The sequence below is a fragment of the Arvicanthis niloticus genome, chromosome 3 (genome assembly GCF_011762505.2).
Source record: "Arvicanthis niloticus isolate mArvNil1 chromosome 3, mArvNil1.pat.X, whole genome shotgun sequence".
NCBI lineage: Eukaryota > Metazoa > Chordata > Mammalia > Rodentia > Muridae > Arvicanthis > Arvicanthis niloticus.
This window is the reverse complement of record NC_047660.1, coordinates 83,116,521-83,131,435: the sequence shown is the minus strand read 5'-3', so window position 1 is coordinate 83,131,435 and position 14,915 is coordinate 83,116,521. Positions and strand designations below refer to the sequence as shown.

At 41.1% G+C, this 14,915-nt stretch overlaps 1 protein-coding gene across 3 annotated transcripts in view; it reads right to left on the bottom strand.

Annotated features, from left to right (window-relative positions):
• The window catches only part of Sfmbt1 (Scm like with four mbt domains 1), a 116,998-nt gene extending 102,291 nt beyond the window's left edge, over positions 1-14,707 (bottom strand). The window contains exon 1 of one of the 3 annotated variants that reach the window (XM_034499199.2): positions 14,569-14,707. The gene's annotated coding sequence lies outside the window, so the exon portion shown is untranslated. Of the gene's footprint in view, positions 1-13,277; positions 13,418-13,947; positions 14,093-14,568 lie in introns of those variants that run through there. The other 2 variants (XM_034499198.2, XM_076931341.1) reach the window with 2 other exon arrangements.
• Between the last annotated feature and the right edge of the window lie 208 nt (positions 14,708-14,915).

Below are 14,915 nucleotides of genomic sequence, written 5' to 3'. Positions count from 1 at the left end.
ATACATTTAGAATTTTTTAAGTTATAAAATTCCAGTCATTTATCTCTATTTTTTTTTATTTGAAGAATAATAAAAGTGCACTTGGAACTGTAGAGATGGCTCAGCAATTAAAAGCACTTGCTGCTCTTGCAGAAGAGCTGAACTTGGTTCCCAGCATCCACATGGCAGCTCAGATCTGCCTATACCTATAGGTCTAGAGAATCCAATGCCCTCTTGTGACATCTGTGGACTCTTGCAGGTACATGGTGCATATACATACATTTGGGCACAAAATATACATGTAAATGACAAAATTTTTAATATGCCTCAATTATTTTTATGCTCTAGGCCGGGATATGTTATGTGCACCTCTATGGCTGTTATTTAATCATTCTATGGTTATTTTACAAAGACACAAGTAAAAGCCAACCAAAATGGTATCTTGAAATTATGGGTGCAGTCTGTTATACATTATTTTTAACAAGAGAGATTTGTGTATGTGTATGTTTCAAAAAACTCCTGGGGTTGTGGGGAAAGAGGCTGGAGAGATGGCTCATTAGTTAAGAGCACTTGCTACTCTTACAGAAGAAAAGGGCTCTCTCTTTCTATTCCTAGGACCCACGTGATAGCTTACAGCCATCCCTAATTCCAGTTCCAGGAGTTCTGAAATTCTCTTCTGACTTTTTCCAGCACCAGGCAGGCATGTAGTGCATATACATTTATGCAGGCAAAATACTCATGCACATAAAATAAATTTTTAAGAAAACATTTTAACTCCTCAGAGGATAAAAATATTAATTTTGACCCCAAGCAAAATATTTGTTGTTTAAGTAGCTTTAAACTGAACAACTAAATAAATAAATAAATAAATTGTATATCAGCAAGAAAACCTTCTGAACTATTTAAATAATTACTAAACTTATTTCACCTCATGTTGTCATTCCAAGTGTGTAACCTTGACTACCATGATGGCTAATCTTGGCTGTCAACTTGACTACATCTGGAATCAACTAAAACCTTGCAGCTAGATATGTCTGTGAAGATTTTTCTATATGATGGGACAAGGAAGTCCATCAAGACAGACTGTCTCTGTGTAACAAAGCTCTGATTGTTCTGGACTTGTTTATGTAGACCAGGCTGGCCTCAAATTCACAGAGATCTACCTACCTCTGCCTCCTGAGTGCTGGGATCAAAGGCATGCAACACCATGCCTAATTGAGAAATCTTCTTAATTGGATCATTTGAGGTAGGAAGACTCACCTAAATCTGGGCCACACCTTCTGGAAGCAGCACACATAAAAGGATATACAAGAAAGCTTTGGCTTTTGCCTGCTTGCCCTCACTCTAGCTTACAAATCTGTCCATCCTCCTGCTGAGGCAGTATTTGATTATTAGAGCCTACTTTGGGATTTCAACACATACTAAAAGCCATCAATTCTCTGCAACTCTAGCACCAGACTGGAACTGCTGAGACATCCAGTCTTGTGAATTGAAAAACTACCAGTCCAGGCGGTGGTGGCGCATGCCTTTAATCCCAGCACTTGGGAGGCAGAGGCAGGCGGATTTCTAAATTCGAGGCCAGCCTGGTCTACAGAGTGAGTTCCAGGACAGCCAGGACTACACAGAGAAACCCTGTCTCAAAAAAAACAAAAACAAACAAACAAACAAAAAAAAAAACCTACCAGATTCTTAGCCTAGTCTATAAACAACTCTAATAAATCTCTTCCATATATATATATACATATATATATGTATATATATGTATACATGTATATATATGTATATATGTATACATGTATACATGTATACATGTGTATATATATGTATATATATGTATATATATGTGTGTATGTGTGTATATGTATATGCTTATATACATGCATATATACACACATAAATATACACATTTTATACACATCTTTTGTATATGATACATATACACACACATCTTTTCATGCTTATCAGTTTAGAAAACACAAAAACAACTTTTAACAAACTGTGTTCCATCCAGACCATAGAATTCTAATAAATCTCTTTCATTTGTATGTATGTATGTGTATGTATGTATATATGTATATATAATTTTTGTATTTTTGTATATATGATACATGCACACATACATATTTTCATGCTTATCATTTGTGTTCCTTTAGAAAACACTAATACAACTACTAACAAACCACTTTCCATTTCTCATCTAAGACCCTCTCTGAGAACTGTAGAGATGGCTCAATGGTTAATATAGTTGTTCCAAAAGACAACTATAAAAGTGAGTTCAGTTCCCAGTACCTACACTAGGCAGCTCACAACTGCCTCTAATTCCAGCTCCAGGAGGATCCAAAACCTCTGGATTCTGAGGGCACCTGCATATACTCACACGCACACACATAAAATTTAAATAATTAAAATAAATCTTAAAAAATACACTCTAAATATTACCTCATTCCAAAACCCAATCCTTCCCACAAAGTACTCTTTAACTACTCTATCTAGCCCAAAGCAGTTTAGTAATTAACTTCTTCCTATACTAACTAAAATGGGGAAAAGGAACTAATACATGCAATACTGTACACCATGTCAGAAATGCTACTACTCTCTGCACAATGTTCAGTTCACTAGAATATCTGACAATATACAAAGTTCAAGAAGTATTTTACATCATTTGACAGAATATGGATTAGCAGCTAGAAAAATGGCTCACTGGTTAAGAATGAGTACAGGCATTTATGTGAGGTTCCCAACTACTTGTAACTCCAGCTCCAGGAAACCCAACTCTGGGCTCCTCAGGCACTGTGTTCATGTGCATATAACACACAACTTGGGCACACACACACACACACACACACACAGAGAGAGAGAGAGACAGAGACAGAGAGAGGGAGAGGGAGAGGGAGAGGGAGAGGGAGAGGGAGAGGGAGAGGGAGAGGGAGAGGGAGAGGGAGAGGGAGACGGAGACGGAGACAGAGAGAGAGAGAGAGACACAGAGACAAAGAGACAAAGAGACAAAGAGAGAGACCGAGACCTGACAAGACAGCCAGGGCTACACAGAGAAACCTTGTCTTGAAAACCAAAGAAAAAGGAAAGAAAGTTCTGAAAGATCACCTAAAGACAAAGAGAATTTAATAAAGTTTGAGACTTTTTGTTGTGTTTTTAAAATAAATTTTATCTTTATTTAGTTAATTCAAGATTATACTGAACTTATGTTTATTGTTCTGTGGGGTTTTTGTTTTTTACAAAGTCTGTCTATTATGTAGTTCTGGTTATCCTGGAACTCACTCTATAGATCAGGCTGGCCTTCAACTCACAGAGGTCCACCTACCTCAGCCTCCCAAGTGCTGAGATTAAAGGCATAAACCACCACACCCAGCCTCTGAACCTGAATTTATTTTGGTTGATTTATAATTACTAAATATGCAAGGAATAAAGATTCCTTCTATAATATCTTGACTTTCCACTTAACATCATTTTCATTTTGTGTCTCTTAATAAAATTTAACTAATTTGTAGGGAGAATGTCTTGAGAGAATCTCCTGTACTGAATGGAAGCATTACCTGTCAATTAAAAGCTGATTAGCCAATGAGCCAATGAGCAAGAAATATGAAGTGGGAGTTCCAATAGAGACAGAATTTCTGGGAAATAGTCAGAAGTGACAAGGATTCGCCCTCAATTTTGAGAAAGAAGAAAGCATAAAACTAAAGGAGAGGTAACTAGCCATGTAGCATGATCTAGACTACTTTAAATGAGGTAACTGAGTTATGAGCCAGCAAAAATGAGCCAGTTATTGGCCTAGGCATTTGTGTGTGTGTGTGTGTGTGTGTGTGTGTGTGTGTGTGTATGTGTGTGTATGTGTATGTGTGTATATACACATATTTATTTACTCATATATTCATATATAAGTCTATATACTTCATATCATTTTTATATATGACATTCATTTATATTATATTATATTATATTATATTACATTATGTCTGAGTTTCAAGGAACTTGGGTGCAGATGGAAAAACATAAAATTCAAACTTAGAAAGAACCAGGCTTAGAGCCTAAAATGTTCCAGGTGGAAGGCATGTATAAACATTCCCCGGAAACAGCAGGTTCCTAGATAGATTAGGGAACCTAAGCCTAGTGTATCTCACAAGTGCAGCTCCAGTAAGAGAGACCACCACTTTGCAGCAAAGCCAGGAGAAGGTAGCCAGCTAAGCAAGGCCCATGAATTAACTCAGAGACAGAGCTGCTCTGTGGTTTCTCTCAGATGAGAGCCTGACAGCACAGTAGCTGAGGTTTCTCCCAAACATAGCATTCATGGTTCCAGAGAAAAGTCAAAAAGCCCATTAGAGAGAGCTAGCCCACCCAATTCAGATCCATGTTGGAAAAGCCTACAACTGCCTAGAGTAGCACTGAGAAGTACTGACTTGAGTAGGACAGAGCCAGGAACCAGGAGCCAGCAGCCTTCCCCAGCAGCCTTCCTGACATTTAGCTGAGCAGCAGAGAGAAGCCAGCTACAGACAAGTGAAAATGGTGGGAAAAGCTGAAAAGTCAACAGACTTGGTAAGATACTTGGGAATTCCTTAAGCAGAGTTAGAGACTAAAAAGAAAATATTGTTTATGTTTAAAATGGAGAAAAAAGGAATAGAGTGCACTTAGACCCTGTATAATTTTGTTCTGATTATCAGCATGCAAATAATTATATGTTCAATAATGAAGTTGTAAATATTCTCTTTAAGAAAGATCAGAATAAAGCAGACTTAGAGAAAGGAAAGACTGAAAGATTTGGAATACTAGATTGGAGGCCATAGAACAGAGGTTAGAGGATTCTTCAAATCAGAATAAAGAATCTTCAAAAGAATCCAATCTGGAACCTACAGCAACAGCAGAAAGGGTAGTTGCAGATGAGAAAAATCCACAAATGCTTGAGGAATTAGAATGGCAACCCACACAGAGATGCACTATGCTAAGTTAAGAACACAGATTCGGCTTAATGATGCCACCTTAGAACATACAATAGCTTGTGTTTCATCAGAAAGAGTTTAAAATTTTTAAATATATACATGTGTTGGTATATATAACCGATATAGGTCCAGAATTCTAAGAGGCTCTGCTTTAAATTCTGAAAGAAATGATTCTGAGATAACACATTTATTAGAGATGGTAACTTTCTTCGAGATGTGTTTATAGATTAAAGCTGATAATGCTTCAACATAAGTATTCATTAGAATAAAACAATTATTTAGATGTTATGTCATAAAACGTTATAGATATATCTTACAATAATACAGGTCAAGCAATTATGGAGAGATCTAACCGTAATTTAAAGGAAATTATCATATAATAGAAAGGGAATATGGAATCTCCCAGAGATAGATTAAATAATGCTTTATTGACTTTAAAATTTTTAAGTGTTAATGAAACAGATAACACAGCTGTTGAGAGATACTAGATTATAAAAATAAAAACTGAACTAAATTAGCCTGTTTATATCAAGGATGTCCTAACTTCAAAAAAGGAGGGAAGGAAATGTGTTATGCTAAATTTGCATCTGTATTCATGGGGGGTGGGGGGAAGCTGTGGATTCCATCCAAATCAATAAAAATCCTATTTCATGGAGGAGATCCTCTGAAGATCCTGACTGCACCCAGGAAGGAAGAAATCATGAAGACCAACAAAGCAGGTGACTTGTATCACTGACTCCCTACATGGGAACAGCTCTGAGACTGGCTGGGTCATGAAAATGTCTTCAGACAGGATTTCAGCTATACACAGATAATAAATCTTGTTGGCTACAAAATCCACAGGACTTATCATGCCATCCCTTCAAATGGCATAGGTAGAATTTTATATTATAGTTTGTTTGGTTATACAATTCAAACTAAGTTTAAAAAAGAAAACCTGCTAGGACAGAGAACAGAAAATCTTCAAATGATTTGTGCATTTTTCACATTCCATAATACATGCTATTGCAGAAATGTATAGTACCTGTGAAAGTCTTGTTTACCGACAACAATGAAGTCAAGGCAGCCCTAACAAGATGTACCCTCCGGGATGCTAAGACACTGAAACATATTTATTCCATCATTCTGCTTGATCCTACCTTAGACTGCCTCTGTGCTGTTTTCTCAAAAATCTACATCTGGGACAATTTCAAACCGGCTAGTCTAGGTCATCCAGCATCATAGACTGTTTATGTCAGGACTTCAGTTAATCCCTGAACTTTCTCAGCAAGCAGAGACTGACAGCAAATGCTACAGCTAGCTTTCTTAATACTGATCAATATCCCAATTTTTAAGGGGGCTGGAGCAAAATGAAAGCAATGTCCCAAATCAACAGGAAGCAATTTTAAGAGAATGACACTCCCTTTCCAAAAAGTGAGATGGAGGGTTTTTGGTCGTTCCATGGTTTATCATCACTATGGGGGGTAAGGAGGTTGTTTTCAAGTTGTTATGGTCTTGGGCAGGGGAGGAAACAAATAAGGAAGGTTAAATTTAGGGATTTCTTTCTCTCCTATCTAGTGTTATGGAGAAAGGGGGATAAAAGGATGAAAAGAAAAGAAGGGGATATAGGAAGAACAGGATGAAAGGGTAGGTTATTGAACCTACTTTTAGACCAAAGAACATCAACAAGACAAATATTTTTACATTGGTATGGTCTTTGCATATATATTAATACAGATTCAGGGTTATATTTTGCTACAATACACTATGCGTATATGTTTAACTCTTCTTTAAGGTATTGTACCTATATAATGTGAAGTTCTAGTCTTTGAACGCTGCTACTGCAAGCTTGTTTAGGATAATTTAAAAATGCAAGTTGGTAGTCAAACAAACAAACTGATGATCATATTAGATAGCAGTCTAGTTAATTACAGAAATATGTTTCCAAGGTTGAACAGATAGTAAATAGCTAGAACAAGCAACATTGGACTATTCAGATATGCTACAGATAAACAGTCTTCAAAACCTCAGAGAGCTACAGAATACAGCATTTAATGATGTTTTATTAATAAAAGGCCTACTTTGGCAAAGAGAAAAGTCTGTTCCTGGCTGCACCTCTATTCTACTTCAAAGATGATAAGCATCAAAAAACCTCCATATGGAGTTTGCCTCAAGTATGTGATAAACTAGCCACTTAGGCAAGAAACTACCCTTGCTGCAGCTGCAGACAGAATGTCGTCCAAACTGTACAAACAAGATGCAGAGAAGTCAACTGCTAAGCTCTGCCAAGACAGGATAAGCAGTCCTTCATATGCCCTGCTTCACAAAAAAGTCTGTCAGATATTCTGGGCCAGAGGGCTAAAGATGATGCTCCAATGATACAGAAAAATTTTGGAGGACTGTCCAGGCAGTCAGCTTTGTCATGTCTATAGTTTTGGAAGCTGCTTGCCTGCACTCCCTGCATACTCAGGTAATATTTATTCCTTCTCAGGTCTCTGATAGGGTTGATAGTTATAGTCCTACAATTAAGCTTAAGTTGTTTAGGTTTTAGGAAAATGTTTTAAGGTCTAGGATGTTTTTAGGTTGATAATGAAAGTTGTGATAAAAATTGACTTAAGTACAGAACTCTCAACTCACCAAGATGGGATAGATAATAGAATACCTTCTCCAAGATTGGCATATACATATGGACTGCTCAATGTGAATGTAATCTCACCTGATAGTTTTCATAATTGTTATTACTGTTTACAGTTTATTATTGAAAGAGAAAGATCCTTTTGTTAGACTAAAAGGGAATATACAGAGAGAATCTCTTGTATTGAATGGAAGCATCACCTATCAATTAAAAACTGATTGGCCAATGAGCGGAGGCAAGAAAAAGGAGGTGGGAGTTCTAGCAGAGAAAGGAACTCTGGGATAGAATCAGGTGCAGCAAGGATTTGCCCAAACTCTTTGAAAGATGGTTACATAAAACTGAAGGAGAGATAACTAGTGACATGACATGATTTAGACTTGTTTAAAAAGGATAACTGAGTCATGAGCTAGCAGAAACGAGCCAATACAACTGGCCTAGGCACTTATTCATAGATGAGAAGTCTCAGTCATTTTGGGGAACTTGGGCACAAGTGGAAAAGTCCGTGGTTACAATAATTACCACATCCTACTGAAAAGACTGGTTTTTTTTTTTTTTTAACAATAACATGTTCTATTATATTTTATGGCTATAAATACAACTGTTAGATCTCATTAAGGCAAGATAGAAAGACAAGGAAGCTCTGAAAATGAAAAGGGAAAGGAGCCACTCATCCAAGAGTCTAGTCAACACCTCTTACCAAGAGAAAATAAGAATTTCAGCACAACTACCAACTGCTGGCATTGAAATAACATTCCTTACATATAAAGATACTTTATGTTAAAATTATTTTTTTAAAAAAACTGGCTTAAAACCTAAGTATGTATGTCCTCAGATAGGGCCTCATTCCCCTCCCTCTGGGTGGATGATTTGGTTTTTGCTAGGACAGGGTTGCCTTTGATTGATCCTGAATTCACAATCCTCTTGCCTGAGCAAACAGTGTGGGATGGCAGGGCAATGCCTCCAGGACTAGCCTGAATATAGTTTTTATAAGCATCCTTCGAACAAAACAGACTAGAAGAATCATTATATACAAATCCTCAGGTACTTCCCGTTATCAGTACACTGTGCAGGGACTAGTAGCATTTCTAACACAGTGTACAGTACTGCAAGTGTTGAGTGCTTTTTTATGTTTTGTTTAGTACACAGAAAGAGGTTAGTTACTAAACTGTTTTAGGGTAGATAGAATGGCTAAAGAATATCTGCTTTATGGGAAGGATTAGGTCTTGGGATGAGGTGATATTTAAAGAAGGCCTTTTCTTTTTTTTTTTTAAGACTCTGTTAAAAACTTCTGCAGTGGGCTGACAAGATAGCTCAGTTGGTTAAAAAGCCAGATTCATGAGATATAGAGATGCCTCAGAAGTTTAGAACACTGGGTGTTCTTCCAAAGGACCCAGATTCAATTCTCAGCACCACATGGCACCTCACATGTCTATAACTCATCTGACACCCTTTTGTGGACCCCCAAGAGTACCAGGCATACATGCTGTTCATGAACATACATGTAGGTAAAACACATAATAAAATAAAATTTTTAATTTTATTTTAAAGACTCTTTAAGTGGCTGGGAGGGGGGATGTATCTATAATCCTGGAGGTTCTGTGGTGAAATGGAAGGCAGAAACAAGAGTCAATATGCACTACAGCAGCAGAAACAATAAGGCAGAAACAAGAGTCAATATGCACTACAGCAGCAGAAACAATAAGAAATCCTGCCTCAAAACACAAGGCAGAAAGGACTAGAGAGATGATGGCTCAGCAGTTAAGATCACTCAATATTCTTGACAGAAGACAGGGACTCAGTCCCCAGAGCTCACACAGTATCTCACAACCATCTATAATTTCAGTCCCAGAAATCTGATCACCTTTTCTGACCTCTACTGGCACCAAGCATTCAGGTGGTGCACATACCTATATGCAAGTAAAACAGTCATTCATGTAAAATCAAATAAATAAATTTAAAAACAAAAACCCAAAATGGAACAAGTAAACAAACTTAAAAATTAGTCATCTGACCTTCACACATACCCAGTTATACAAAAAACAAACAAACAAACAAACAAAAACTTTAATGAAAAGAAACATTTTTGTTTCTTTTTTTTTTTTTTTTTTCTCATTCCAAGGCAGGTTTTCTATGTGTAGCCTTATAATTCAATCTGTAAACCAAGCTGGTCTCAAATTTAGAGATCTACCTCTGCCTCCTCAGTCCTGGGATTAAAGGAATGAGTCACCACCATCCAGCAGAAAACTTGCAGGAAAGTCTACATTTTTTCTTTAATAACTTGTTTTTAATTCTCCTTACCCTCACTTTTGAAAACTTTAAACATGAATTTTCAACAACCTAACCACATCTTTTCTGTTTGTAAATCATTTTCCAGTGGGGCTGGTATCACTTGAAATATAGCAGCAGCCTAACAAAACCCCACTCCCTAAAGTCTAAGTGAAAACTTGGGTAACCAAAACCCCCAGACACTTGCCACCAGCTTAACAACTAAGTATAAAGAAAAACTTTTTTCAAATACAAATTACCCAAATTAGATACAAATTGTATTCATGAAAAAGAAAACACTCTGCCATAGGAAATCTGCACCATTTACCAGTGATATTTATTTATTTATTTATTTATTTATTTATTTATTGGTTTTTCGAGACAGGGTTTCTCTGTGTATCCCTGGCTGTCCTGGAACTCACTCTGTAGACCAGGCTGGCCTCGAACTCAGAAATCTGCCTGCCTCTGCCTCCCAAGTGCTGGGATTAAAGGCGTGTACCACCACCGCCGGGCGACATTTTTATAATTTCACTGAAATTGCTATAAAATATTAGCTATCAGCCAAATAAGGCCATAAAGTCTGTTTAAATTTTTAAGATGGAAAATTTAATATAATATTTAGCATTCAGATATAAATAATATTATGTAATTGTCACTTAATGTGACTTTAACCTAAGGTCAATAAAGTTTGATTTGTTCATCTTTTCTATAGACATTAAATTCAAATGACATCTTCTACTACATCTAAAGCTAAGCCTAGTCTAGTTATCACTATGAAACAAAGGTCACCCTAAAAATGTGCAGGCAAGCAAAAATATTTGTACTTTTGGTGGTGGTTTGGTTTTATATAGTTTGGATTTGGTTTTTTAAGTGAAAGAAAGTCTCATGTAGCCCATGATAGCCTAAAACTCACTGTGTAGCACAGGATGGCTTTGAATTCCTAATCCTTCTGCTTCCTAACTGCTGGTGCTGAAGGCCTATATCATGATGCCTGGCTGCCATAACATTTATTTATTTAAAACTTCTATATGTATATTTGTGAGCACATACATGGCAAAGCATTTTTAAAGGAAAGAACCATGGTTCCCAAAGAAACAATTAAAGAGAGGAAAGCCCCTTTTGCGTTTTCTGTTTCTTATATATACCCTCATATATAAGATTCAGCAGTTTTTACAATGAAAAGTTAAGAATTCAAAAGGAAAAAAAGCCTCAGAAAACTCAAGCAGTTCATCAATGGTGGCTAAATTGTGTATTCTATTAGTTCTTGAAGCTGTAAACTTTGAATGGAATGACCAAATTTAAATTAGTTGTTGGCCCATCAACACGCTGATTAGACAGGGAAGAAAAAAAAAATAACCTTTGTGGAGTATTCTACATAAATCTCTAACATGGGTAGTAAACCATTCCAACTTTCTATCACACAGATGTCTTTGCAGACAAAAAACCTAAGAGTTTGCTAGCAGCTAACAAGATAAGCATTCACTTAGAACCTACCTGTCTCCTTTAATAGTAGAAACAAAGGGCACATGGATACATTAAAAAATATTTGAGAGATACTAGCAAATTATTGCTTTACTCACTCCCAGTGAATATTTAAAACTCAACTTTTTGGCTAGAGTTCTAATACAAAAAAAGTGGCTTTAATTAAAGCACTTGGACTTTATAAAAAACTGCAGCTGACATAATTTTTATTTATATTTTGTTCTTGCTTTTACTGTTAGACTTTTAACGAGTTGATAAACCAGGAGTACAACCTATATGCATAAATCAAGTTAACTCCTGTCACTTAAAGGTAGTTAAAACATTATAGCCATATTATTAATTCACTGGACTTATAAAAAAATCAATTTTCATTCAATTTTCTTTGCAAATTCTACACTTAATGGAATTAATTCATCTACTGACACCTTTAAATAGTTCAGAAAATTCACAATTCTTCCTTCAAACCTATTCTCACAAGTATATCTGAATCCCAAAGTGGGTAATGATATAATAATATAATCTCGACTATGAATATAAAGACTCCCAGAAATCACGATCCTAACACAGCAAAAACTAGTGAGTTAAAAATGTCCTTCTGACCACAGTGTAAAGGTTGGAAACTTAAAACCCTGTAGATACTGGAACCCTACATAGGTACAAAAACACAGCATCAGAACTAAAATGACATCTCCGAGGTCAAGTACCTGCTATCCTTTGATACTTAATACTGCCCCTTTCTCATTCTAAAAGGTCCTGCTTGGAGGCAAAATTCATTGGTTGTGTTAGAAGTCAGACTGGTGGCTGTCTGGGGGAAAGGGCAGGTGTTTACTCAATTAGAGGACCCCTTTGGTGGGGGAGGGCTGGAAATGTTCTGTACCTTAATGTGTACACGGTCATCAAGGCATATGCATATGTAAAACAAGGCTGAACTGTCCTCTTCGGAATTCACTGTTAAACTTTGAAAGGTGTTAACTTCTTAAGTATATTGAAATGTCTTCTTTAAAAGTCTGTGTTCAAATAAAGTTCACAGAATTATTCTGGAGTTAGCTAACAAGATGGTTTTTCCAATCTATTTTTACAAAGACACATATTGTGAGTGATTTTATGTAGATAGAACCTTTCAAAACTTATTTTTTAAATTTCATTTTAAGAAGTCTCCAAATTTTAGAACCAAAAGGATGGTGATCTACTTATCCCACTTTTGCAAATAATAAGGAAAATCAAAAACCACACTGGATAAGACATCTACCTCAAGATAAGGCGGCTCGTCAATGGCAACGTTATAACACAACTGTTTCCTTCTCTCAGGTCCCTCTAGTTCCAACTGGTTGTTATGTTCCTGACACTGCAAACAAATCTGAACTCTGAATCTACCTGTGGCCTAGAAGAGCTCGACATTTGCTGAGAGTTAACAGGCCCCAATGTGTACCTATGAAAACACGTTCATCTTCCTCCACCCCATCTAGACAGCTGACACAACAACAGTTACATGCTCGAAGCATTCATTTTGCTTCAGATAAAGTATGACATCTTAAAAATCGTGGTTCAGGAGAGGCCATACGAACATTGACAAAAATCCATTCTACTTCCTTCAGATCTTTTTGGTGAATACAGGAATCACAAGACGCCACTTGGGGCCCGTAACTGCTTTGAGTGACCCGCGGGGAAGCGCGCCCACCAAGTAAAAAAGCCCTACTTGAGACAGAAGCGTCCCACCCCACTGCAAGGCAAGCTCTAAAGACGACCTGGCTTTGACAGCTTAGTTTGAGACCCCACGCGAACAGCTGGCATCTCGAGGGGGACCGGGGGGGGGGGGGGGACTTAACACGACGTACATCCTTTCCGCGGGAATTTATTTCTGGTCTCACAAGGCTTTTCTGCTCCGCAAAGAGCAGGCCTTGCTTCCCAGGACACAGGGCTCGCCCCTCCGGCCGTCTTTACGGGGAACAAAACAAGACTTGGGAAGAGAAAACGAAACGGTCACGGACCTGCCGAGCGGCCTCAGGACGCAAACCAGATCGGCGGCGCAGGGGGTCGGCGGCGTTGCCTCCGCAGGCGAAGCGCCGGAGAGGCCGGAGCCACCGGTTGCGGCGGAGGCTGACTCTCGGCCACCGAGCTGCTGGTGCTGCTGCTGCTGCTGCTTGGGCCCTGCGAAGTTGAGCGGCCGCGCGGGCTGCGGGTTCGCGCCCCGCCCGGAGCGAGCCCGGGGGGGCGGGTCCGCGGGGGCTCGGCGGGAGGGCGCTCGATGGGGGCAGGGGACTGAAGCCTACAAGTTGGGCACCCGCTGCCGCCACCCGGCCACTTTGGCCTCTCGCGCCCAGCTGGGCTGACGCGCGCCGCTCGCCCGTTCTCTCTCTCCCGGCGCCGCCGGCCTCCGCCGCGGCCGCGAGGTGCCCGGGCGCGTCCCCGCAACCCCCGCCGGCCGACGCGCCGAGCCTCGGGACCGCGCCAGGCCGCGCGCGGGCGCCGCGTCCCCCCCCCCAAGCCGTACCCCCGCCCAACGCGCCGCCGCCCGTTGGCGCCTCAGCCCGCGCGCCCGCCACCCGCCGGCTCCCGGCGCTTCCCGCTGGCAAAGTTGCTGGGCCTCTTCAGGAGGGCGCCGCACCACCCCTCAGGCCGCCGCGCGGGAAGGCCCAGCCGGCCGCCCCGCTTTTTTACCTGACGGGAGTTTTCGCGCGCGCGCTTGCTCGCTCTCCCGGCTCGCTCGCACGCTCGCTCGTTCGTTTTCTTTCTTTCCTTCTTTGCGCTCGCCCGCGCGGGGCGCCTTTTCCGCTCGCACTGCTCGCGCCCTCCTTCCTGCTGGGCCCGGCAGAGCGGGGCGGCCGGCAGCTCTCCCCGCCCCCCTGCACCCGCGCTCCGGCGGAGGCGGCGGCGGCGGCGCTCCGCGCTCCGACTCATTCCAATATGGCACGGACGCAAGGCGCATGCGCCCGCGCTCCCCCACTCCCCCCCCCAAGCTCCGCGGTCCTCCGGGCAACCGGCGCCCCTCGCCTCGCGCGCGTGGCACTCCCGACCCTGCCTCCCCGCACCCACCGGCTCGCGGAGCTAGAGCTGCACGGAAGACGACGCGTCCGTGGGCCCGGGTCCAAAACCCGCCGCTTTTCTCGCGTCCCCCATCCGCACCTCGCCGAAGACACCCGCGAGGCCGTGGCGCTGGGCGGCGCGGCGTGGGCCTCTGATCCCCGACGGCGCCATGGACCGAGCACGGCTGGGAGACGCGTCCTCGGGCTCCGGAGGCGCGTCCTGGCCCTGCTTAGATTCTGGAGAGAAAGACCTCACCTCGGCTTCTGGACAGAGTGGCTCGGGACCCGGCGAAGTCCCTGTTCCATCCGTCCCAGGCGAAGCGCGCCACTGTAGCCCGCACGTGACCACCTCGAGCAAGATGGTCTTAGCAGAGAGGCAGCAGTTCTGTAGGTCCCTAAAGGGCGCGTGCGGCTGCCGAGGGAGCTGCGCCCGCTGGCCGGCCACGTCGGGAATCCTACACGTCCTTTGAGATCTCACAGGGCACTCTAGTGCCCGTCTACCGAGTCCGACTCGAACGCCTCTGTGTACCTGATGCCAGGCTTCGGAGAGGCGCTTTGTAAATCAGTTTTCTGCAGCAAAGGGGCATAGGGTGACCTAAGAAA